Genomic DNA, 26354 nt, shown 5'->3' with positions numbered 1-26354 from the left:
TTATTGTCCAATCCCACCACTTCTTCCAGACGTGCCTGCACTGCCAAGGGAAGGGCTTTAATGACAGAGTTCTTCCACACCATTTCAATAGCTGGAGAAAGATCATGTCTTTCACCCGTGCAAGCCTCCCACACTTCTTCACATTTCTTCAAGAATACATGCATGTCTTCCCCTGTCTCCTTCTTTAAGCTGCTGAGAGCATGTAAACTGCGTGTTGTCGGGTAGATGTGACGAATAGCAGCCCAATAATTTGACCTGATGTAGTTGAATGGAATGTCATCTGGGTCATTTGTGCAATTGGCCTCGGAATCTATTGCTCTTGCTTCAAGTCGTCCTTCAATCCGTCCGAGCAGGGCCCTTATGTCTCCCAAGCACAGGTGGTCTTGGGCTGTGTATTTCTCCAGATCATTCACCCACTTCTGACCTCCTTTGATGAGTGGAGGTAGTTTTCCCACTAATGCTTCCATGTCCCTGTGATTCCATGGTTGGTATTGAAATCCTCCTTTTCCGGCTGCTATCAATGGCATGACGCGATGTGCTGTACTCCTGAGTCTTTCAGCTATGGGCGCTGTCCACGTTTGTTGGTTGATTTCATCGCCTCTGCTTTTCCTTGAGGGTGTTGTAAAACCCTGTTGTTGCCGTGTTTGTTCTGGGTATCCTGAATGTGCACTGTCATTGTCATCTCCTTGTGCTCTGTAATTTTGTTCATCAGGAGAGTAATTTGTTCGGCGTGTGGATTGAGAGTCTTCCCATCCCCGAGTTGTTTGTTCTTGTTGTCGTCTTTCCGCCAGACATTGTTGGTGTTTATCTTCTTCCCTTTGTCTTTCTGCAAAAATGTAATTATTGGTCTCTTCTTCTTCTCCTCTTTCTTCAGCATGCCTGTCTTCCATTTCTTGTCTGTGTTTCTTTGCATCTTCCTCTGCTGTTTGTGGTTGAAGAGAGAAGATAGGCCCAGCTTCTTTCACATAAGCAGCCATTTTTCCTGGATCTGCACCCGTTGATCTGTTGGTTGACTGAAATGACATGGGTGTTTGTAATATGTCCCGCTGAAGTTGGCTGTCTGTAGGCATAGTTGTTATTGCGTGCTTTTCGGCTAGACGTTTGTGTTCCTCCAGCAGCTGGTTGGATTGAGTCGTGAGCATTCTTACTCCGTATTCCAATTCTTGAAGACGTCTTGTTGTGGGGACTCCATCCAATTCCAATACTCCTCCCAAAATACCGAACGTTGGGGCTTGTATTGAGGGTTGAAGGAGAGGTTTGTTTTCTGACACGTAGGGGGGAGGTTTTCCAATCAAGTCTGGATAGAGCTTTGGTGTTTGGATCACTGGAGTGTCTTCCAATTTTTCCGTTGTGTCTTCTGTTGCTCGTGAACTTGCTTCTTGGACGATGCACATGTTTGCCATCCCACTAACAGAATACTTTAAATGGAGCATCAGACTTGTAACTTGTGCTTTCCTTGTCTCCGCTTTTTGCATAGCAATTTTTGTAGGTCCATACCAAGAGGGTTGTCCGGCTTTGATCCATGCTTGTTGCTTACGCAGATATTCTCCATTTTCATGGTCAATTACAGCTTTTCTATGAGCTTTCGTTGGTGCTGGTTGATCATCAGCTGGATACAGTCCTCTTGTTTGCCATTGTTCCAACATTTTCTCCATTTGGCTCCATGTCTTTTTTCTAAGATTTGGAGCCGTTATAGCATCTGATCTGATTTTTATCCTTCCCTTGATATCTGCAGTTGAGCCTGGCTCTGCATCTAGTCCCATCTTAGTTTGTTTTGGTGACATGTTCTCTACCTATTTATGAAGTTATCAAAGATGAAGCACTAATCCTCTGACTAGCACCTGCTTTGCTGTTCTTCCGAACTTTAAATCCCCCCCCTTTTTTTTTTTAATCGATCTAAAAAATAGAAATGATTTATTTATTTATTGAAATTTTTAAATCAGAATGGTTAGGAAATACAAATTGTACAGTGTGTAGTTTTGACTTTAAGATATGAATATTAGAAATGTGGTGAAAATCTACTGTGTTTCACTTTTCAAATATTTGGAATTATGTAAATGTCATAACTTGTGTTAGCTTCAATACAGTTGTTTGCTTATTTGAAAAAGTATTATATAAAGTGTCTTATCTTATCATTAGAAACTACTTGCAATTCTATCTCGGCAATGAGGCATGTGTGTATTTATAACACTTAGAATTAGACTTCAAAATGCTATTGAGTGTTTCCTCTATGTAATAATTCTGTACTACCAGCAGAGTGCGCTATTGTAATTTTCAGCTTAATCCACTAGGGATTACTATTGCAAAACTAACCTGTATTTAAGAAAAACTTATTTTCTTTTCTAAAAAAAATAGAAAGAGAATTACCCTAGGGAAGAATATTACACTTGGTTAAAACGACACAGCACATAATCGCCAAAACACTTTTGCAAACTGGAATATTTCATAAACGTCAATTCAAGCAGAAAAACTTCCAATATCAGACCCCTATGAATGCCAAACTTCCTACGGTAAGATAACCTATCTATTTTATAATTCCAATTTTGCAAAGAAATGTGATTTGTCCTTCTCAAGAAGGAGTAGGACTGGGTGAACACAAACAGAGTCTCACTTCTTCAATTAGCATTTCACGAAATGGCGACTGCCGTGTGGTTTATTGTAAACATGCTGGCAAAACAAGATGGCAACTTTTCCAACCTTTGACCTGAAGAACAAAGGGATTTTACAACACCTCGTGGCTTTCACAGCGGAAAGTTTTTCAAATTCAACACAAAACAACAATGCAGTTTAAAATAACATTTCTATTTAATGTACAATTTATAAATGGGCCTCATACCCTTACGTCACAGTTCTCTACCCATGCACGTAATTCTTTGACTTTAAGAGCCAGTATGATTACCTCCTCTGTTTAAACACGCCATGTTGGGACAAATTTAAGACGCAAATCAAACACAATCAGCAGAATATCGTCTAACTAACGCACGAATGTCGCACTTCTCATCGTAATCCACACGCAATGTCTGTTTGAAAACAGGAAAACAACCACTGAAAGTTTCAAACCTTTCAGGCCTTTTCCTCGAAAAGGACTTTTTTATAAGAAAGGCCTCACACTGTAATTAAAACACTCACTCAACTGTGTTCTTGTTTAAATAGTCTCCAACCATTCACGTTAACTTAAAACGTAACAAGAAACACAATTGAAATGATTGCCAAATCACACAAAGGACTTTTAAAAATTAACAAACACTCTCTCCAATCATCTCAGTTTCCACTGGGATTTTGTTCTTTTGTTTAAATAGCCACACGCTATTCACGTTAACTTAAAACGTAACAAAGAACACTATATTGGAGCGATTAGCCTCTTGCCGACATGTAATAACAGACAAACGAATAGCATGCAGGGTTGGGTATTAGAAAGCCTCACTGGAATCAGAACATTCACTCAACTGTGTTCTTGTTTAAATAGTCTCCAACCATTCACGTTAACTTAAAACGTAACAAGAAACGCAATTGAAATGATTGCCAAATCACACAAAGGACTTAAAAAAAAATTAACAAACACTCCCTCCAATAATCTCAGTTTCCACTGTGATTTTGTTCTTTTGTTTAAATAGCCACACGCTATTCACGTTAACTTAAAACGTAACAAAGAACACTATATTGGAGCGATTAGCCTCTTGCTGACATGTAATAACAGACAAACGAATAGCATGCAGGGTTAGATATAAGAAAAATAAGTAAAAGTAACTCACCCTGCTTGTGACAAAGCAACGCCTCGTGTTATATGATTGTTGTCATTAAATTTGGTTGTTTTAACATTAATTTCCCAGCTATTTTCGGGAACCGGAAACAGCAGTCCAACACACAGTCCTAAGATTTTCCTGCATAAACTATTGAAGAATTTGATTTAACGGGTTTCTTCTTACCGATTGTTTGAGATCTCTTGTGTGTCAGACGATTGCGTTCCGGGTCCAGGCCACAGCCGGCTGGATTGTCTCTCCCGTTCCAACTAGTATCACGTCGGGGTCACCAATTGTTATCTGTGTGTGAATTTTCTAGCGTCCAGGAGAGAAGTTTAAAAAGGAGACTAAATGGAGTCTCTGAAAAGGTTCAAATTGGTACTTTAATTAATAAAAAGCGTGGTGATGTCACAAACAGAATATAGTCTGAACAGAAATACAGCTGTGGTTCTGGCTCTGGTCGTGAAGAAGAGAGAGCCCGTTGGCTCAGGTTGGTTGAATATATATCCTCTGCTGGCTCCTCCCTGCGGGCCGGCTCTCAACATCCGTTGTTACGCATATCAGAGGATAAAGACATTGTACATTCAATATATATCTAAACACGCCTTTTCTCTTCCTTAACTCTTTCATGACTTTTCATTTAACACATTCTAAACGCTGTAATCAATACTCCTAAAAATACAGCAAATACTTCACAGCAGTTTGGTTTCCGGTTGGTCTGAATGTTGTCACATTCTAACCACATCTGTAAACAATAACGTAATCAAATAAACTGTACCTTATCCAACAATAATAATATCTCGACGTCTATAGTTGTAGTGTTGAAATCAGTAGGTTTCGATGTGCAACATCATATCATATTGGTGCTAAATTCACCTCTATAGTAAATGGTATATTAGCCTCATGCTAACCGGAGATGAAGGATTTTCAGAATAAAAGCTTAACAAGTTCTTGTGCACAAGAACTTCTGGTTTTTCAGTGTAAAACAGCAATTAAACTGACTGTGTGTTTAAGGTGCACTATGCTCTCAAAACATTGATTTTAATTTCTAACACTACCCTACTTTTATCATTTCCGAATCATAAATCTAATCGATAGATTATAAAAGGGTTTTAGGACGCGTCACTGCAGCCAACTCCATCGATCAAGCTGAAACGTTCTCTCCCTCTTCTTCTCATGCTCCCCGTCTCTCTCCTTTAACTCCTCCGGTGACTTTCTTTTATTTGAAGATTGTTTTTTGCCCGGCGCCTGGCCGGTTACCGCTGGTATTAAAAACATGTTGGCGAATGGTTAGGTGGCGCGATAGTCTGTAGTGAAGGAGCGCGCTCACAGGAGCCTGCTCACGCTGCGCTCCGCAGCAAACAGCTGTTTGCTTTTCACCCAACAACGACAACCGACTCACGGAGCGCTCTGTTGTAGCGTTGATAACCGAAACAATTTAAGTAAATTGCAAGATACCGATACCACAGGACCATTATTTAAGGCAATATTTTTAGTGGCCCGAGCGCGGGCAAGTGGAAAGTACGTTATGCTGCCCGGGGTGTCTTAATAGTGCTTCAGGGCCAGCGGGCCATTTAATGTCGAGCCCTGCCGGTTACCGGCCGGCCCACATCGTCCGACCGGCCCACTTCAATACCGGCCCATCGGGATTCGTCCCGAACGTCCCGATGGCCAGTCCGCCCCTGGTAGTGCCTATAAACACACTTTATAAAGTCAGGCAACACTAACCAGGCTTTGTGTGATTCTATTTATTTGTGCCTTACTTTGACCATCCGTTCGCTGTTATCGATCATTGTGGAGAGAGGCAGACGTGTTGTTTTGTATTATTGCAGCTATCGGATGCAAGTAGTCAGTTTAGCTTCGGTTGCTATGCTAACATCACCCGTTTTATACCAGAGAAATTTTCATAACAGCGTTGTGATACCAAACAGTGTCAATTCAGACTGACACACATTCACTTAGGCTAAGGGAACTGGGGATATGCATCAGCTGCTTGTGTGAGTCGGACAGTGAATACTTTAGAGCGGCCGCTGCAGTGTGAGCTAACCGGGAGCTAACGGGAGAATACACTCCGTGGAAGAGCAGCACTGCAGCGGTCGGTAAATGCTGCAGAAACACATTAATAAACAATGAACCACGGCACTCTGGAGAAAAGTATAAGGTTGGAGAAGTCGTTATTCAATTTATTCTGGCTTCGTGTGATTAAAAGCAACACGATCATCGACCCGACGCAGTTGTTGTTGTTGTTGTGAGCTGCCGTTGGGGGGCAAATCAGCGATGTAAACGGTGACGTCATGACGCAGCAAGGGCAGCTCTGGGGCGCCAGTGGGCGGTGTGCACAGAGCGGGAGCTGAAAAGGGAAACCGGAGCTGAACCAGAAAAGCTCCCGCTCGGAGCTAGAAACTGAAAAGCGCTGGTGTGAAAGCCGCATTTGTGAGAATGCCCTTGTCGCTGCATTTATCAGGAATTCAGCTGGTAGAGCAGAGCTTTATTCTGTCGTTGACTCAATCAAGATACTCTGTGATCTGAGGACGTTTCTCTGGACTTTGCATTGAGTTAGGTGGGGTGGGGGGATTTAGGGGTGCTTCAAGGAATGATGCAGGACAATGGAGCATGGGTACTCTGGATGGACACCCTCCATTGTTCCACTCATAGTAGGAGATCTTCTTCCAATATGGTATCTGTACATTAGGATTCAAAGCGTTGCAACTTCAACATCGACTCAGTGCCAGGATGTAAACACTATTCTAAGTAAGTACAAGAGTTGCTTTCATATTGATTATTGATAGTGAAAGTAGTGAGCTATTGTCCTCATGTGTGACTCATGGTCAGAGGTGAAAGAAGTACTCAGATCTTGTACTTGAGTAAAAGTAGATGTACCAGAGTGTTGGAATACTCTGTAACTAGTAAAAGTCTTGCAATCAAAAATGTTACTCAAGTAAAAACATATTAGCATCACAATATACTTAAAGTACCAAAAGTAAAAGTACTCATTATGCAGATTGGCCCATTTCAGAATAATATATATTGTATATTTGGAACATAAGTATTGATGTGTTTGTCAAAGCTGGAATTTATGTTTAATTGATTTACTGCTGGGTAGCTTGTGAATTTAATCCAGTTGTTTATAATTCACATTATGAATCATAATCTGCAATGTAATTAAAGGTATTAATGTAATGGAGTAAAATTACACTATTTTACCTCTGAATTGTTGTGGAGTAGAAGTATAAAGTAAAATAAAATTGAAATCAAGTAAAGTACAAGTACCTCAAAAGTGTACTTAAGTGCAGTACTTGATTAAATGTAGGCTACTCAGTTACTTCCACTGCTCATGGTTTACTTTACAGAGAAGAAGAGGGCTCAAGGGCAAGTTGTTTTCGGAAATCGTTTGATAAATCATTGAGATTTTAGTCCGGCTAACTGCACATGCAGAAATAATACTAGAGGTCCCTTAACACTGGTGGCAGCACAACAAACCATTGTCATGTGTTTGCGTGGAACAGCAGAAGCTGTTTCTACAACTAAGTGAAAGGAAAGCCCTCTCCTGTCAGATAACGTCAGCTCAGTGAGGTAAAGGACTCTCTCAGTGTTTAGATAGTTAACTTTAATCTAAGTTATCTCAGTGGGTCTCAAAACAGTTTGATCACCATTTATGTAAACAAGTATTTCCCAGGCACACCTTCATATGATCATTATAGTTAGGCCATAAAACAATAAGAGAATAAATGAAAAACAGGTATGAAATATATATGACAGTAAAACAAGAATACAGTCTAAAGTATGGGCTCAGAACAGTCTCATAATACACACATGCACACAGAAGGATTCACACTTGTGTTTTTCAATGCACACACAAATGTGTTCCGTTTTCATATACATGTAAATAAAATCCAAATACAGAAAAAAGTTTTACATATGTATTTTTGATCCACACACATTTGTTTTCCGTTTAAAACCGCTGCACCTGCAAACACAACCGCTTTCTGTGATCGCTGTGCATTCGTGTGTGGCAGCGCTTGAGACTCCCCTGACGGTTAGCCGATTCGTACTTGTAATTTGTTCTATCTATAGCCAATCAGATGTCTCCTCAATTCTAAGACGAGCACATGAGCTCTGCCGAATCCTATGGGTGCACGTCATGACGTCACGGACCCTACGTCCATTTATATATACAGTCTATGGTTGCGTTCCGGTAATCCAAAAATCAGCTCCTAAATTCTAACCCTATCTCCTATTCCTTGACCTGTGAAACGTCATGGGGTTAAGGGATAGTGGATAGGAGAATTCAAAAGGACTTAGGAGAAGAGACTGCGGTACTTTAGAGCAGTGGTTCTCAAAGTGGGGTCCGCGACCCCCCGGGGGTCCGTGGCACTCTGCCAGGGGATCCGTGAAAAGTTTTCAGATTCATTCATTTAAATTATCATGATATAATTTTTTTTTTTCAACAAATAATATATATATTTTTTAATCTAAAATAGTTCATAGATTACATTATAATCTAACAAATAGATACATTTAAAAATCAAGCGCCGTCACCCGTTACCGTGGAAACAACAATAACTGTTACGTCATTCAGAGAGCGCCGCTGCAAGCATCATAGAGATATAACACGGCTAGCATACTACGAAGATGGACAGATTTTTAAAACGACCGGTTACGGCTACAAATGAAGTAAATGAAAAACAAAAAACAAAAGTAAGGAAATACGATGAGGAGTATCTCCAATATGGATTTATTGAAGTGGAAGGGAAACCGAAATGTCTGATATGCCTGGTGTCTTGCCAATGAGGCGATGAAACCTGCCAAATTGAAGAGGCACCTCGAGACCAAGCATCCAGATTATGTAAAAAAAGACCGGGCTTTTTTTGAGAGGAAGGGCGAGGACTACCACCAGCAACAACAACGGATGGTTAATGTTACGTCTGTTTCTGCTAAAGCGCAGCGGGCCTCCTACCTGGTAGCGCAGAGGATTGCTAAGGCGCGATCGAAAGCCCCACACAATAGCGGAGGAGCTGCTGCTCCCTGCTGCGGTGGTGGTGATGGTGGGGAAAGATGCGGCTGCCAAATTGAGAAGTGTACCTCAAATCAGACCCGGCGGCAGACATACGTCTCTGGGCGGGCATTGGATGGCCCCGAAACTTACATTTCCCGGGAAAACTGAATTGTGAAAGAGCTGACATGCTGACAACCCAGCAGGCGGGTCTGGGGAGATTTTTTGAAATACTAACATAAAATACACATTCTGGTCCTCTCTTGAGAAGAAAAATAAATAAATCTATTACTACACAACATATTTAAAAAAAAATGAATGCCATTTCAGTTTTTTGTTACTTTGTTCTGAAAGCTGAACCTGCTGCTCCTCACAGAGAGAAGAGGGAAGAGGCTGTGAATTACTTTACATTGTGGATAAGGGTGGATTGCCCCCATTGTTCTGTGTGTCAAAATGAAAGACAGCCCACACATCAATCATCAAACCGTGGGGTCTTATTTAATTACGTGTTGATTTCTATCAACACGTAATGTTGTATCGATGTATATAGAGATGTACTGTAACTACAGCAAAAATATTCTCCGTCGGGACTTCCTGCAACAACACCACGTCGTTATCTTGATTCTGATTGGCCAGAAGACATTATCAAAGATGTTCTATTGAGAAGATGATCACTACGTGACAAAAGTTTTCAAACCGTTTCTAGTCTTCGGTATTTTCAAGTGACTGCTGAAATCAATCTTACGAACTGCTGTCTGTGCAATTTACTCCGCGCGAGTTGGCGGACTTTATTTAGCTTACTTTAAAATCATTTTTCATGGTGGGGCTAAGCCATTTATTGGTATGGCTGTAGCCAGGGTTGGGTTGTAACGGAATACATGTATCAGCGTTACGTAATCAGAATACAAAAATCAAGTATTCAGCTCGCGTTACATTTGAAAAACGAGTAATCTGATTACAGTTACTTTCGTAAACCTGAAGTGAATACATTTTGGATTACTTATTGGAATTATTGGTGGAAAGATTTCCTCACAACATTTAATATTCATTACTAAAGGTACAGCGGAATCACAGCGCACAAAACCTATTACCGCCAGATGGGCCAAAAAAGCGTTTGAAAAAAAATCGCGGGTCCGCTCGCTCTGAAACAATAACAACGAAACATGGAGGAACAAAAGTCTGCGTTTAAATCGCGTGTGTGTATATAGAGGTGTGTGTGGTTAAAACACATCAGCCTGCGGTCGCTCTTTAGCCTTACTAATGATTATTTCTGAAGGTAAACACAGTGAAGGCGGTGTGAAAGGCAGTGCGAGCTCGTCTTCTCAGAGGCTGAGTTAACCCTCCCGCTGCCTCCTGGCGCTGCAGAGATGTCATGGAGTGAAGCAGGTTTTCCTTCTATAAAACAGCTGCGGGCAGCAGATACCGTGAGAGTCACAGACATGAATTCATAGATCAAGGCAGACTGGTGCACACACTCTCCTCTCCTGTTTTGCCGATTAGGTGCTTAAACAAATATAGCTCTACACCCCTGGCCGAAAGGTCCTTAAAATGAAGTCCGAGTTCGACATTTTAATTCATGTCCTGCCAACACTGGCAGGACAGAAGGCGACACGCCCTTTCTAAGCCGTGTCCCTCACTCACTCCTCACATCACAAGCTGCATCCCCAACAAGTGTATTATGTTGTTAAATCGTTTCAGATGTGATGTTTCAGTTGTGCTCTTGATAAGCCATTAAAACAGTAAAAACACGTTCAGTTTCCTTTTGCTTTTTGTGTCTCCTGTTCACCAAAACATACCCATTTTAGATGGAAAAAGAAAGTAATCAAAAAGTAATCTAAAAGTAATCTGATTACGTTACTTTTTAAAGACACGTAACTGTAACTGTATTCGGATTACTTTCAGAGCCATGTAATCAGTAATCAGTAACTGATTACATTTACAAAGTAACCCTCCCAACCCTGGCTGTAGCCTACCCAAGTATACCCTGGCGCCGCCACTGAACATAATAATAAAACAATTAAAATGTTGTATTCAGCCCTGATTAAAACGGCGGGCCCAAATCCTGGATGGACGGCCCGGCCCCATGGGGCCCGCCCATGACGCTGGGTCTGTGTCAAATGACACCATCAGACGACGAATTGAGGACATGTCTGCTGATATCAAATCACAACTGCTGGAAAGACTGAGAGGGTCTAAATTCGCGGTTCAATTGGATGAGTCCACTGATGTGTCCGGCTCTGCGCAGCTCATCGCGCTGGTTCGCTACCCGTGGGAAGGAAGGATTCAGGAAGATTTTTTATTTTGTCAAGAGTTTACGGGCGAGCAACAGGTGAGGAGATTTTCAATGTTATAGATATGTTCATGGAGACTGGCAATGTGAGTTGGGAGAATTGCATTGCGATTTGCACGGATGGGGCAGCTGCCATGACCGGACGCAAGAGTGGGGTGGTTGCTCGTGCCAAGGAGCGCAATCCAATGATGATACCTACCCACTGCATGCTGCACAGGCAGGCTCTGGCGTCAAAATCATTGAGTCCTGAGCTACACTCCGTTCTCAGCACGGTGGTATCTGTGGTCAACCACATCAAGTGTAAGCCACTGCAGTCCCGTTTATTCGGCCAGCTCTGCAGGGAGATGGGCGTAGGACAGGACACCCTGCTGTTCCATTCAGAGGTGCGTTGGCTCTCCCGTGGAAAAGTGCTACAGCGGGTGTACGAACTGCGCTCAGAGCTGTGTGAGTTCATCCAGAATGACAAGCCAACCACTGCAGCACTCTTCTCGGACCCCGAATGGATCGCACAGCTCGCCTACCTCGCAGATGTGTTCAACTTATTGAACGATCTCAGTTTGTCCGTTCAAGGCAGATATGCCTCTATCCTGGAGGTAAGCGACAAAATCAAGGCATGTTCCCCCAACTCACAGAGTTTTTGGACACAAACCAAATACCAGCTGAGATTGTGAAAAATACAATCGGTTCGCATCTTGCCTCCCTTGGTGACTATTTCACTGACGTTGACACCGATGCCTGGGACTGGGTGGGCGACCCCTTCGTTGCCCATACATCAGCGCGGGGTCTCAGTGGAAAAGCAGAGGAGGAGCTGCTGGACCTGGCATGTGACGGGACGCTGAGAATCCGGTTCGGCCAAGGGGGGCATGTGGACTTTTGGCCTTCGGTTGAACAGGAGTATCCGGAAATCGCTGCTGTTGCCCTGCGGGTGTTGCTCCCCTTTCCAACCACATACCTGTGCGAGTCATCATTCTCAGCGCTGACCTCCATGAAGACCAAGTACAGGGCTCAAAAGAAGTGGAGAACGACCTACGTGTATGCCTCTCATCTACTTCTCCAAGGATAGAAGTTGTTCAGCGAGAGACGGGCCCATATCTCACATTAATGGTAAGAGCGCGCTATCTCTCTCTCTCTCTGTGTGTGTGTGTGTGTGTGTGTGTGTGTGTGTGTGTGTGCGCGCGTGTGTGTGCGTGTGCAACAGAAATGTCAGATATGTTGCATTTATTGATTTAGTTTGATATGCGTGTCTTCACTTGCAGAGAGAAGCAATCTGCTTCATGGACTGCCTTGCATCACTCCAATAGTGTCCAGAGCTGGCTGCCATTACAAGTAGTAGTTTGGGATTGTAGCAATGCAGTTGCAGTTGTTTTGCAATTTACTTGATATATGTTGCAATGCAGGCATGTGTTCAATTGTTTATAGCCTGCATTTATTATGTGATTAGACTTTTATAAATCATTTAACTAAGAGTGAAACACTTGATGTGTTATCTTTGTGTGTGTGTGTGTGTGTGTGTGTGTGTGTGTGTGTTCTGAAATGCACTTCAAATGATCACTTTTCTCTTGATTGTTTTATGGGTATTCTGTGTTGAGATGGTGCAAATATTTTTAATACATATCTAATACATTTCTCTTGTGTTGTTCTTTCACATAACTAAGACTATAGAAGTGTAAAAAATAGGCTACGTCAGATTATTCCAAGGGACATACATGTCAAATCAAGTACATTTTTATTTATATAGCCCAAAATCACAAATCAGAATGAAGGGGTCCTTGGTGTATTCTCTATCTTGTAAGGGGTCCTTGGCTGAAAAACAATTGAGAACCTCTGCTTTAGAGAATCCGAATGCACTTTCACTATCCGACGTGTTTATGATGCTCCAGCGGACGTCATGAATGTGCGTCTGCTGCTTTGGGGAAACTATGGAAACTACAGTTTTCTATACAACGGACTACAACATGGATGTTCAATAAGAACCACGGACTCATCTAGAGCTGCACCGTGCTCTGATGCTGTTGTTTTATGCTTTATGAACGGGGACAACAGAGAAACATATTCTTCATGACCAAAGTTGGAATTGAAATAAAAAAGGAAAGTGAAACTTATGCACATCACCCTCTCCCTCCAGTCCACATTAATACAAATGATCCCAATACGTATGATTGTATGAAAATATCTTAAAATCAATACAAATGTATTTATTATAAACGTTAGTCCTTAACATCTATCACTGTGTATATCACCATTCAAACATCTTTTAAAAGTTGAACAAACCCCACACAGCTCAGTAAAGACTGTGAGATGTTGACTTTATTTGATAATTTCGTTCATATTTCTCTTTTTGATTATAATACTGATGAACGTTCAGAAAAAAGCACTTTGGCAACTTACCACATACGTTTTAAAATGCTTAATAAGCACCGTAACTTTCATGATATCATTTCTCGGTCATAATCGGTTGTTTCCGTGAACGGCCGACTGTTGAGTGACGGCAAATGCTGCGGCTGCAAGGCATTGTGGGGCAGCATTTTCTCCTCTCCTTTCATAAAGGGAGGTCCAGTGGTTCCTAAGCTAAAGGAGGTTATAAAGGAAGTTTGAAACCTCCTTTCCTTTCATTTGGAGAATTGGAACGGCACTTATCATGGCTGCCACTGAGGGACTTCCGGGTCATTTCACTTGGTTAGGAAGGTTCCTAAGCTAAATGGACTATTGGAACGCAACCTATGGTTGAACAGTTGGACGTTCACGGAAACAACCGATTATGACCGAGAAATGATATCATGAAAGTTACGGTGCTTATTAAGCATTTTAAAACGTATGTGGTAAGTTGCCAAAGTGCTTTTTTCTGAACGTTAGGGTTAGGGTTAACCCTAACCCGCTTGACTGAATACACAACAAACAATGAAGATAATAGTTTTATCTGGGCTGCTTCGCTGCCAGCTGCTCCCACCGGGACCCAAAAGTGGCGTATAGCCTGTACTTCAACATCAACGAAGGTGCTCGATATATGCTGTATTGAACCAATAAACTAACACAAACTAACTGTATCACTATAACATGATGATGATGATGATGATGATGATGATGATGATGATGATAAAGAATGCATCTAACGTTCCGCTGTTCATTATAATAAAAAAACAGAGCATTAAACAAACCATCATGCTCTTACTTTGAAATCATGCGGAAATGTCGTCATCAGCAGGCCATAACGTGGTTTCCGAAAATCACCGAGTGACACGAGTAGATTTGAGCCGAGACCGGCAGAAAATATGTCTCAAAATTCCGTGTGTGTAAAAAGACGATCCGCGAACAGAGATTTGAGATCCGTGAACAGAGATTTGAGATCCGCAAGTGCATTTTTGGTCGGCAAATACAAAATGGATTCACAAATGCCTGATCGAAAGTTGTCAATGTTAAAGAGATAATCACAGATCTTTTTGTTCTTTGTGAAAATATTTAGTGTATTTGCAGATCCGTTTTACACTTGCACATTTATTTGTGAGTTTGCAAATCTTTTAAATGCATTTGTGGATGGTGTTTTACATTTCCAAATCACATATTTACACACAAATTATTTTTATGTTCACACAAATAATTATGAGACATATCTATGCCCATACAGGGTGCTAGGGCAACAACAGGCCCTTGATGGTGTTTCGTCTGTGGGGGACTATGAATGAATGTGAGGGCGTCAAGGCATTCACCACTGCAACCCAGATGCAGGTCCATGAGTCAGGTTTGTGGCTCTCCCAATCAGGAGTGTTGGGGGCATCTCCAGATGGTCTGGTAGGGTCTTCCGCTGTGCTGGAGGTAAAGTGTCCTTACGGAGCCAGGGAAATGACAATTAGTGAAGCATTGCAAATCAAGGGCTTCTGTGTCAGTAAGGAGGGAGAAACATTCAGCCTGCGTGAGGAACATCCTTACTGGCACCAAGTGTAAGGTCAGCTTCACCTCACTGCAAGAGAGACTTGCTACTTTGTGGTCTGGACTACGAAAGACAGTGTCATCATTCCGATAGCCCGAGATGACAATTGGCAGCCTAACCTGTTGGCTCTTGAGGACTTTTTCAAGGCCCACATGCTTCCACGCCGGAATAATCACCTTTGTCACTGTTGTGGTTATTTTCTGAAAAAGACAGAAAAACAAAAAGGCATATTACTTGACTTGTTCTGAGTTCAGAGAGCACTGCTGTTAAAATTAAATGTTTTTTTTAGAGAAAACTCATCTTCAGGATGTTATGGTTCCCCTTTGAAGATCTTTCTTGTAGCTGCTGCGATCCTTGTTTGAGTCGTTCATATGTTCGATGATAAAGATCATAAATCTATCATTTTCAAATATAGTAATTTTAAGAAATTGTGAATCGTTTTTAATTTACATTTACTCACCTTTGCAATGTTGTGGTTGTTAGAGTGTTAGGTTTCTGACTACAGAGAATAACATATTTACAAAATAATATTTGTTAATAAAAAAAGGCAGTCCATGCAGAAAACTATTGTCGTTTCTTGATTCAAGCCTGCCTCTGAATCCCAAATCACAAACCATTCTTTGGAGTAACGTTTTTGATAGAGAAAGACAGAAAACAAACATGAGCCTACCCGAGAGGCCAGACTTTGCAAGATAAAAAGACAGTTTAAAGATTTATATTTGCATATTGTTTGAGTTTAATGATGAACTCAAAATGTAAAACAAAGTATGAAACATGTTTCTGGATTGATTAAACAGCAGAATCTATATAAAAGAAATAAAATGCACCCAATGAAAAGACAGTTTGAGTGTAATGATGAACTCAAAATGTAAAACAAAGTATAATAATAATACATTTTATTTATATAGTGCTTTTCTACAACTCAAAGACGCTTTACAGTATGAGGGAGGGTAGAGAAACAAGGACAGGCAAACAAATAAATATAGTAAAATAAAATAAACAGAAAAGTCAGTCAAGAGGAAGTTGATTGAGAGGGGGGGAGGGGGGCTTACAGAGTTGAAAAGATGTGTATGAAACATATGTGTTTACATGTGAAAAAAGACACTATTTTTCTGCCACCTCTTTTATGAGAGGACGTTGGAAGTTCACTAGTGCGCAACATACCTGCACCAGTTTATCTGCGAAGTGCCTCAGGTGAGATGGAATGAACTTTAGGATCCTACATTTTTTTAAACGAGCATTTGCTCTCTCGAGGTGAATCCTATTTTGTGCGATAAGCTTTGTAGCCTGTGCTTCGCTGTGTGTCAGTTGGCCATGACAGAGGAATGGGGGAATGTTGACAGTGACTCCTTCAGGAAGAATGTTCTGGATTAAGAATCCCTTGTCAGCCAATATCAGATCTCCAGGTTTGAAATGCTGAAGAACACCAGAATCCCGTACTATTTCTTTGTCACTTGTTGATCCTGGGTATAGTTTGCTGCAGTATGTGATCATAGCATTTGGTGCTACCCCCAGCAGTAGTTTGGAGGAGTGCATGCCACGGTAAGCAGAGTAGGTCTCTTTCTGAATATCCATTTGCTTGGGGATAGCAATTTTGATGTCCGTACAATCCGCTATCATTCTGCAGTTTTGGATGTGCCGAAATGAAGAAGGCAAGGTGGTTTTATTTTTCTCCCGGCTGGGAACAGTACTCAATATGTCCTTAAAAAGTAATTTATGGAGAACCTCTATAAATGTTACAATCACATTTCTGACAGTGCTTTCACCGCAGTGAAAGAGTGCAGCCAGATGAAGGTTTGTGTAATTATGACGCAGTTTCATGAGGGTCATGAAAACTTGGTCTTCAAGACTCAGTGATTTGGGGAACCAACCTTCTGGGTATGTAATGGAACAACCCTGTCTCCTAAAAATTACGTTCCCACAGAACTAAACTGCATTCTCAATTACGTTTAGCTAGAAACCTATTTTCTACCACTTTACGTTCGTTATGAACGTATCTCAAATACGTTTCTTTTCTACATATCTTCTAGAAACATATTTTCTCCCACGTTACGTTTGTTATGAACGTATCTTAAATACGTTTATTTTCTACATATCTCTGCCATTTATTGTCTTGCTTATAATAATGATAATAGTCATTTATAAATATCATTTTAGAGCACACATTTGAAATCAGTAGGCGAGGCTGTAATTTTGCCAGCTGTTACTCTCATGAGCGAGGCAGAAAATAATAGTTTTAACATGCCAAAAAGCTGCTGTGTCGTTTATTGCACCTCAAACATTAAAACAAATCCAGTTACGTGTTTCTGTGCTTCCTCTAAGACAGGGGTGCCCAACCTTTTTTGAACCGAGAGCTACTTTTAAAGTTGCCAGTCTGCCGAGATCTACCAGTCCAAATAGAGAGGCGTAGCCATTACTGACAGCCTACTACCAGGTAAATACACACTTATACTTCTATAAAACTGACCTTTGTACGATTAATACTTCATAAAATACTGCAGATCCTTTATCTTACCTCTTTCTAATCTACACACATACAAGTATTTAACTGAAGTTACACAACAGTGTTGTTGATACAGAGTTGGAGTTTATCCACACGTCACATACTACAGTGGGTAATGTTTTCACACATTGAACAGTGCTGCCACATATGACACAGGAAGAAAAGAAAAGACACTGAACCCTTTCTTTGCCATTATATAAAAATAGTGTTGCTCCAAAAGTATAAATTAGGCTTACTAATAAGACAACTCAGATCTGAAGCTACACAGGAATCTGCTCCCAAAGTGCAATAAAAAAGACAAAATTAATAGAATCAAACCCTTTTTTTGTGTTGCATTTTAGTAGAGTATAAAAATAAATGCCTTTAAAATAGGATGCAAGCAACACTAGTTTCTTAACCTGAATTTATAATAGACTATAATCAATTTAAACAGAACAGATCTTAATGTTTGCATTCTTATACCATTTTGTACAATAATTATAATGAATAAGTTCAAACAAACTAAAACTCACAGCTGATTAATAACGGTATCTAACTTGAGTTTTTATTATATCAAAAACCTGTTGAGCAGCCTCCAGCAGCCTCCAGGAATGCTTCTTTCACAACTTCGCCGTCTTTGAAAGACGTCATGTGTTTCGCAAGAACGTGACTGACACGATGAGATGCTCTGCTAGCAGCCTTGCTCTTGTTGTTGGGCCTGGTGAAAATGGACTGCTGTGCATTCAGCTGTCCTTTCAGGCCCCTCCCCTTTTGGAGCGTAGGGCAGAATTAGGAGGGAATTCCGTCTCGTAGCGTTTGTGCACTGTTTTGAAATGCCGCTCCTAAATTACCCTTCTTCGATAAAGCCACGCTCGCATTGCAGACGAAACAGATGGACTTTGAATTGGAAAAGATACAAAAATAATCATCCTCCCACTCGGAGTGAAAATGATATATTTGGGCCTTTTTTGCTTCTGCCATTGCGGTCTTGTGTGTGTGTGCGAACTGTCACTCCTGTTGACACGGACAACGTCAGCGAACTAGTGCCCACTGCCCACAAGTCACGCCCCGACACATGGGGTCACGCCGGCCAATCACAAAGCTTTGATGCGTTCAAGTGCATTATTCTGCCACAGGAAGATTATGTTATAGGACATTAACGATAAAACTGAATATTGTTGTTCTATTTTTAGACACATCTCGCGATCGACTGGGAATCTCCCCGCGATCGACCGGTCGATCGCGATCGACTGGTTGGGCACCCCTGCTCTACGAAGAAAGGACAGTAACAGAAGATCTCTGTGACGCCAGATGTGGTGTTGTTAATGCGATCTGATATCCGAAAAACATTTCAGTTTAGGATGGCCGAAGACACTACACTACCCATAATCCCCAGCTATCGTTTGGGACTACAGTCCCGTTGACAAACCCCGTGATTAATCTTCAAGCTCTGTGATTGGATGTTGGAGTGGCAGTGCGCCAAGGTTACGCCGAGCGTCAAGCTCTTTGAAATGGAACGAAACCACGGCAGACTATTCAAAACTGGACTCAAACGCCCCCCCAGAACTACACATGCTGGCTATTGTGTTTCGCAACATGTTCTCTATGGCACGTCTCTACTGGGAATTGTAGTTTTAAAAGACGTTTTCGTTTTTCCAAAAATTAGAAGTTGACAGTATTAAACTGTGTACAGCCCTTGAGGTTTAGGCGATAGGAAACACATTGGTGTGTACACATTTAAAACATGTAATTACTACATGGGTGAAAATCGCTTGTATCCATAATGGGCAGCATTAATATATATTCTACTCCACTACAATTCAGAGGTTAACCTGGTATTTTTACTCCACTATATTTACTTTAGTAACTCTGCAGATTCTGATTAATGTTGTGAAATATAAACAACCTTTAAAGCAGACTTTAGTTACACCTGAGTAAAATTCAGGGAAAGGTTATTGTCAAGTGCCAACAATCAGGAGAGATATTTGATAGTTGGTGCTTGAGAAGACTAAACATTTATCTGCAGATCACTATAAAGTATATTAATTACTCGTTATTCTCTACTAATAGTTAATTACAAGACATCTATCAATATGTGTGTACCTCCACCATTAAACTGTCAAATTCTGCACATTTCTTATACTATCTACATACATAAGAGTATAATTAATGTGTATACTACCAGTTAAAATAAGTGCTTCAACATAGTTAACATTGCAGGAAAGCAATACATTAGACGTTAAGTACTTTGTCAGGCTTAATATTTATCTGTAGATAGATACCCCCAACGCTTTTTTCTTATTTGAAAGAAGACCTTAACCTAAAGTATTATTTAATGTTTAAATAGAGGTTAATTAGTTTGTCTGTTTTGCACATCCTCCTATTAATATCTTTGTACATCCTGCACTAAACTGTTTTATTGTAGAGATCACTTACAGTATCTTCTTGATTTTTTAAAATTCTATACTTCTATCATTGACCTTCTACTTTCCCCCTATGAAAGTATGTACTCTTAATATTTTTTTCATCAAATAACATTATTCAACAAAAATAACATTATTCAACAAAAATAATTCAATAACGTGCTTTAACCACTAGGCGGTGCACACAAGGTACACACAGCATACTAATAATAACTTTGTATTATTAGTGTAGGACACTTATGTATAACATCTGAAGATGTGTAGTTTTATTCATGTTTTTACATAATTGTACAGGATATTGCTATACTATTTCTCATGCTTTACTTCTACACATTAATATCCGATTTGTAAAACATCACAGACAGAAAGCCATATCCGTCATTTAATGGTAAGCTATTGAAATTGTGATTCCATAGATGTGTCTCCCATCACCCAAATCCCCTGACTATTCTCTCAACTCAATATTTACATTCTTATATTCAAAGAAAATCAGTAATATCTTTAAAAACTACAAGTCCTTTTCTATCAGCTGTGCACCGTTATGGTGTAAATATAACCTATTTACCAATTGGATCAAATATAAAAGACAGCCTGAATTAGTGTTGATACTGCAAGGAGACGTATTTTGTGAAAAGAAATGCAAGGTGTTGTTGATATATTTATGATCCACGTCACATATTCAGTTTTGGCGGCAGTTCTCCTGTTTGTCCAGAAGTCTTCTCATCAGGGCTCTATAAATAAAGAACTACAGCAGATGTGTAATATTTAATGCAGCCGAACTGTGTATTACAATGCCGTTATGTGATGACTTCCAAAGAGAAAAGCAAGAACACTCGGCATAAAGTATTATAATTTTTTTTCTTCGGATATCATATCGCATTAACATCATATCCCAACATGCATTGCGGCTAAACATCCAATCAACGAGCTTCAAGCTGAGGATCTTGGGTAATCTGTTCAGTGGGTTTGTGTGTATCCTCAAAATGTCCCTTATAGGCCTACGTCTGTTTCCGGTGACTTTATTTACGGCTAAAAAGCCCAAGATTATAGAATTAAACGAATAAATAAAAACAAGGATAATTGTGTGTTATTGTACATGAGTTATGAGTAAATAAGGAAAAAAAGATTTTCAAAAATACAGATTTCAGTATTTTGAGGCTCTAAGCCCATTTCTTTTCCTCACAGACGGGAAAAAAGTCCAACATTATACGATTTAAAATAAAAACATAAAACACTGGCATGTAATTTACGTTAGAATAAATAAAATGGTTTTGAATAATAGATGAGTAAAATCTACGTCACTTTACAGTAGGGCTGCAACAACTAATCGACTTAATCGATTAAAATCGACGACCAAATTAGTTGCCAACTAATTTGGTCGTCGATTCGTTGGTGACGTTGGTGACCGAGAGAGAACAAGAAGCGTAATGGCAACATCTAAATCGAAAACCTCAAAAGTGTGGGATCATTTCATACTTGACAATGTGAAAAAGGTTGTTAAGTGCAACATTTGAAAAGGCGATCTAGCCTGGCATGGGAGCACTTCATCAATGATGGAACATCTAAAAAGAAAGCATGTCGGAGTTCTGGAAGATGACTCCACTCGGTAAGTCAACTAACCTAGCTAGCTAGCAGTAGCTAGCCAATGTTTAAATTGCATGTCCTTGAACACAACTTTAGTTTTGATCACAAACCAGCAGGTAAGACGTATTTATATATATATATATATATGGCTCTGTAAACGGAAGTTGTTTTCTTGCTCTTTCCTAGCTGCTAGTTCAGTGAGTTTGAAGTAGAAAAGATCGCTTTTGCCAGTTATGTGCTGAATTAGCACCGAGCTAACGCTACATTAGCAGTTAGCACGTCTTACAATAGCTGAGTTTCTTCCCGTTAAGTGGGTAACTATGCATCATTAATAGGTTGTTAAATATTTAGAAGCCCTGAGATGCTGTTTCTTGCAAGATGTTGCGTCTGCCCCGCCCCCGGCAGTCTCACAATAATAAGAGCGCTGTTGGGAGAGATGACAGGCAGGAGGCAGCGGGGGCTAACTATTTGTACACGTTGTATGGTTGCAATCAGTATAGAGCTGGAGATGTAATTGATCGAGTGCACAAGAGAACACCGGATAATTGGGAAAACATTTAATGTGTTTGTGTCCAAATGGGATGTGTAGAAGTTGTTGTTACGTCACCGGGTGGTGCTGGTGCACTAGCTACAGTGGCCTGCAAAGGACACACTTCAATCATATGAGAATGATCTACAGGATGCTTTTGATTTAACTTACTCGAACGATCTCCGGATTTGTTTTATCTCGTGATTTGACTTTTGCTAATTAAAGTGATAGGCATAACAAAGCTCAACTTCATTTAATGTGAAATCAAATGTTATTGATTGTATATGTATGTTTTTAGAAACTAATGTTACTCTTGCCTGACAATAAAAGATGTATTTTTATATCAAATGCAGGCCAAAGAGGAGCTGTGCCAGTCCCACTGCCATGGATCAGTATCTTCAAAGGAAAAGGCCTGTATCTCTCCAACAAGCCACTGCGCTAATAAACTCAATCCTGACCATGCTGGTCAAGGATATGAGACCAATGTCGATGGTTGATGGTGAAGGGTTTCGTGAAATGATCAGCCAGTTTAACCCTGAATACATCCTTCCATCCAGAACCCACTTTACTCACCTGATGGAAAAGAAATATGAAGCAACCTTACTGAAGGTACAACGAGTGTTTATCACTCACTCACATTCACTCACTTTCTCACTCCCACAGGCACGCATAGACCCATAGAATATAATTTGCATTTGTATTTATTAATTGAAAAGTAGACTTCATGAATAAGAAATAAAATCACTGATACATAATTGTATTTAAATTAAAGTATAAAGTGTCCCAAACATCTTAAACTGATTCTATGTTAGATGTTTACTGTATACACTGTATGCGCTTACATTTTTTAACTAAGATCACATCTGATGTCTTCTAAGGTAAAGGAGACCATTAAGGAAGTCAAAAGCGCCCTCACACTGACCGCTGATGTCTGGACTAGTCGTGCAACAGAGGCATACCTTGGCGTGTCCTGCCATTTCATCAGTGAAGATTGGGAAATGAAGACGTTGAATCTTGCCACCATGCCTCTTGAGGAGAGGCATTCTGGTGTGAACATCATGACATGGCTGGAGGAGGTGATCGCTAAATATGACATCTTGCCTACCAAAATAAAAGCAGTAGTTCACAACAATGGGTCCAATATTGTGGCAGCAATGCGAATGCTGGAGGAAAAACACGGCTGGGCCTCTGTGCGCTGCAGTGGGCACACACTCCAGCTCATAGTTAACAATGCCCTCAAAGAGCCCAGCATCAGCAGAGCTGTAGGGGCTGCAAGACACTTGGTTGAACACTTCAGGAGAAGCGAGCTGGCAAATACAAAACTGAAGGTGAAACAGCAGCAAATGAACACACCACAGCATAAACTGATCCAGGATGTCAGTACAAGATGGAACAGTACATACTACATGGTAGAGAGACTCCTGGAACAGCGCTGGCCAGTTACTGCAACTCTATCCGATCCTGAGGTAACTCCAAGGGGCAAACAGTACTTTGACTTGAAGCCAGATCAATGGGTGCTGCTTGAAGAGCTGACACAAGGGATGCTGCCTTTTCAACGTGCTACCGTTTACCTAAGTGGACAGGAGTATGCAACCGCTTCATGTCTTCCACAGCTGGTCAAAGGGCTGCAACGGTCCACACAGCAAACCCGTTTTGAGACGGGCGCAGGAAAAGCATTTTTGGCAAGTGCAGAAAAAGGGATAAACGAAAGATGGGGGTGTCTGAACACCATCTCAGCAGAGAAAGAAAACCCGATTGTTCTTTCAGCTTCCCTTGACCCAAGATTCAGAAAGCTGAAGTTTATGGGAGCTGAAGATGGCACACGGGTGCAAGGGTCAATTGAAGTCCTTGCAATCAAAGAGGTAAGGGGGTCTGAGATACAAGGCTGTGAGCAAGTTCATCAGCAGAGGGTCAGTGTTCCAGGCAGAGGGGACAAATCAGCACTGGATGACCTCCTTCAATCTGACACAGACAGTCTGAGTGAAGAAGAGGATGAATCTCACGAGGACCAAAAGCTCCAAATGGCAAGGAGCGAAGTTCAGATGTACTTTGCAGAGCCAGCCATTCACAAAAAAGATGACCCTCTGAGATGGTGGAGGGAAAATAAGGGGCGTTACCCTGTATTGTCAAAGCTTGCAAGATCTTTCCTTTGCATTCCTGCAACATCAACCCCGTCTGAGCGGATCTTCTCTGTGGCGGGGAATATCTGCTCTCAGAAGAGAGCAAGCCTCTCCCGAGATCATGTGGAGATGCTGACTTTCCTCCATTTCAACCCAGAATAACCTAGATGCAAGAGTGTTCATCCCTTTTAAGTTGAGATAGTTTTTTTATTTGATTAAGGGAAACTGCTGTAGTTTTTATTTTATATTGCTGCTGTCCTTGGTTTAAAAATGTTGACGGACAGATTTTTTATTTATCTTTTATATATTTCAGCAGAAAGTTTAATAAATATGTATTTTTTCATCAAGTATTTGTCTATTTTGTCTTCATTGTTAATTTCCACATGCCTAAAACAATCTCAAACCTAAATTTAAAAGATGATGGCTAAATAAGAGCATTTGAGAAATTGCGCAAGTAATAGTCCGAATAATCGATTAGTTGTTTCAGTAATCGATAGATTAATCGATTATCAAATTAGTCGTTTGTTGCAGCCCTACTTTACAGCCCCGCCCACTTTTGGGGAAACCAACGCTGTCATTTGAACGGCGATCAAGCCTGATGAAGCCACAGAGATCTTCTGTTACTGTCCTTTCTTCTTAGAGGAAGTACAGAAACACGTAACTCTGGATTTGTTTTAATGTTTGAGGTGCAATAAACGACACAGCAGCTTTTTGGCATGTTAAAACTATTATTTTCTGCCTCGCTCATGAGAGTAACAGCTGGCGAAACACAGCCTCGCCTAATGATTTTAATTTAACCATATATCGAGCCGATTCTCGATTTCAAATGTGTGCTCTAAAATGATATTTATAAATAACTATTATCATTATTATAAGCAAGACAATAAATGGCAAAGATATGTAGAAAATAAACATATTTAAGATACGTTCATAAGAAACGTAACGTGGGAGAAAAATATGCTTCTAGAAGATATGTAGAAAATAAACGTATTTGAGATACGTTCATAATGAATGTAACGTAGGAGAAAATAAGTTTCTTGCTAAACGTAATTGAGAATGCAGTTTAGTTCTGTGGGAACATAATTTTTAGGAGACAGGGTTGAATGGAACCCTAAACGAGCAACATACTCACACACAGCACTGAATGTGTCTCTATCTGGCAATCCTGTCTCCATCCGAAGAACCTTTTCACTCAGCTGAGAGGCAGAATACTTGTCACGGCAGTAACTCTGCTTTGCCTTGGACTCCTCCAGCTGGATCTCTAGCTGCATTATGTGTCTTTGCTGAGACTGAAGTTTTTCTTCTACCGTGGTTGCTTGCTCCTCTGCATTCTCAGATAGTGGTTGAGGATCTTCATTAGCAGCCGCCTGTGTTGATGGACCTGCTTCCTCCTCAGTCCTTAGACACGCAGCTTCTTCCTCCATTCCATCAATTATCCCTCTCAGACAGTAGGAATGCTCTTCTACATTCTGTGCTTTAAAGGAAACAGGCCTTTTTCTCTTTTGTAAAAGAAAATGACAGCTGCAGATGCTGGAACAGGCATTGGGCTTCCTGTCAGCTCGTCTGTTGGGAAGATATAAAATATTAGTTTCATGGAAGTCACACCGTCACATATAAGAGCATTAAGACATACAGTACATGGGCTAACATTTTCACTATTTTGATATTTGTATAGATCAAAATTGAACTAAAAGAAATAAATGGTAGATTAATCCATATTGAAAATAGGTGTCAGCTGCTACACTAATTATAATAGTTAGATTTCTTAATTAAGATAATATATTACTTTATTGATCCCAATTTGGGAAATGTTTGTGTTGCAGCAGCATCAAAAGAAAATATAAGTTATTATATATACAAAAGTATGTGAGGGATGGAATATTAAATTGAATATAAATGTAAAATGTACATGTGATTTTACGTCCAAGAGAAGCTATGGAGCAGAGAGTTCTCTGCCAGCCAGAGGTGATTTGTTATTAGTTCAATATGTCAAACTGATTTCCCTGACTACAATCTTTAGTTACATGGTGAAACGTTATGCTGCTTGTACTAATTAGACTTATCATATAAGCGACACAGGTTTTTAATAGGATTTATTCATTATCTTTACTTATGTTGCGGTCTTTTCAGCAGCGCCATCTCTAAAACGGCGATATAGTCACAACCCATCATTTAAATTTCACCGTGACATGGACAAAAATGTAATGTCAGCTTACCTCATGGCACGAATCCAGACTCTCCTTTGGAAAACATTGGCCGTGAAACGAT

At 40.5% G+C, this 26354-nt stretch overlaps 1 protein-coding gene across 7 annotated transcripts in view; it reads left to right on the top strand.

Moving 5' to 3' along the window:
* slc2a9l2 (solute carrier family 2 member 9, like 2) overlaps positions 1-26354 on the top strand; it is a 266419-nt gene that overhangs the window by 12045 nt on the left and 228020 nt on the right. For 2 of the 7 annotated variants that reach the window (XM_071203082.1, XM_071203083.1), the window contains one exon: positions 14646-14759. The exons of the other annotated variants lie outside the window; for them this stretch is intronic. The gene's annotated coding sequence lies outside the window, so the exon portion shown is untranslated. The remainder of the gene's footprint in view (positions 1-14645; positions 14760-26354) is intronic. 7 annotated transcript variants of the gene reach the window in all.

The sequence above is a fragment of the Pseudochaenichthys georgianus genome, chromosome 5 (genome assembly GCF_902827115.2).
Source record: "Pseudochaenichthys georgianus chromosome 5, fPseGeo1.2, whole genome shotgun sequence".
Lineage (NCBI taxonomy): Eukaryota > Metazoa > Chordata > Actinopteri > Perciformes > Channichthyidae > Pseudochaenichthys > Pseudochaenichthys georgianus.
This window is presented reverse-complemented; position numbering and strand designations above follow the sequence as displayed.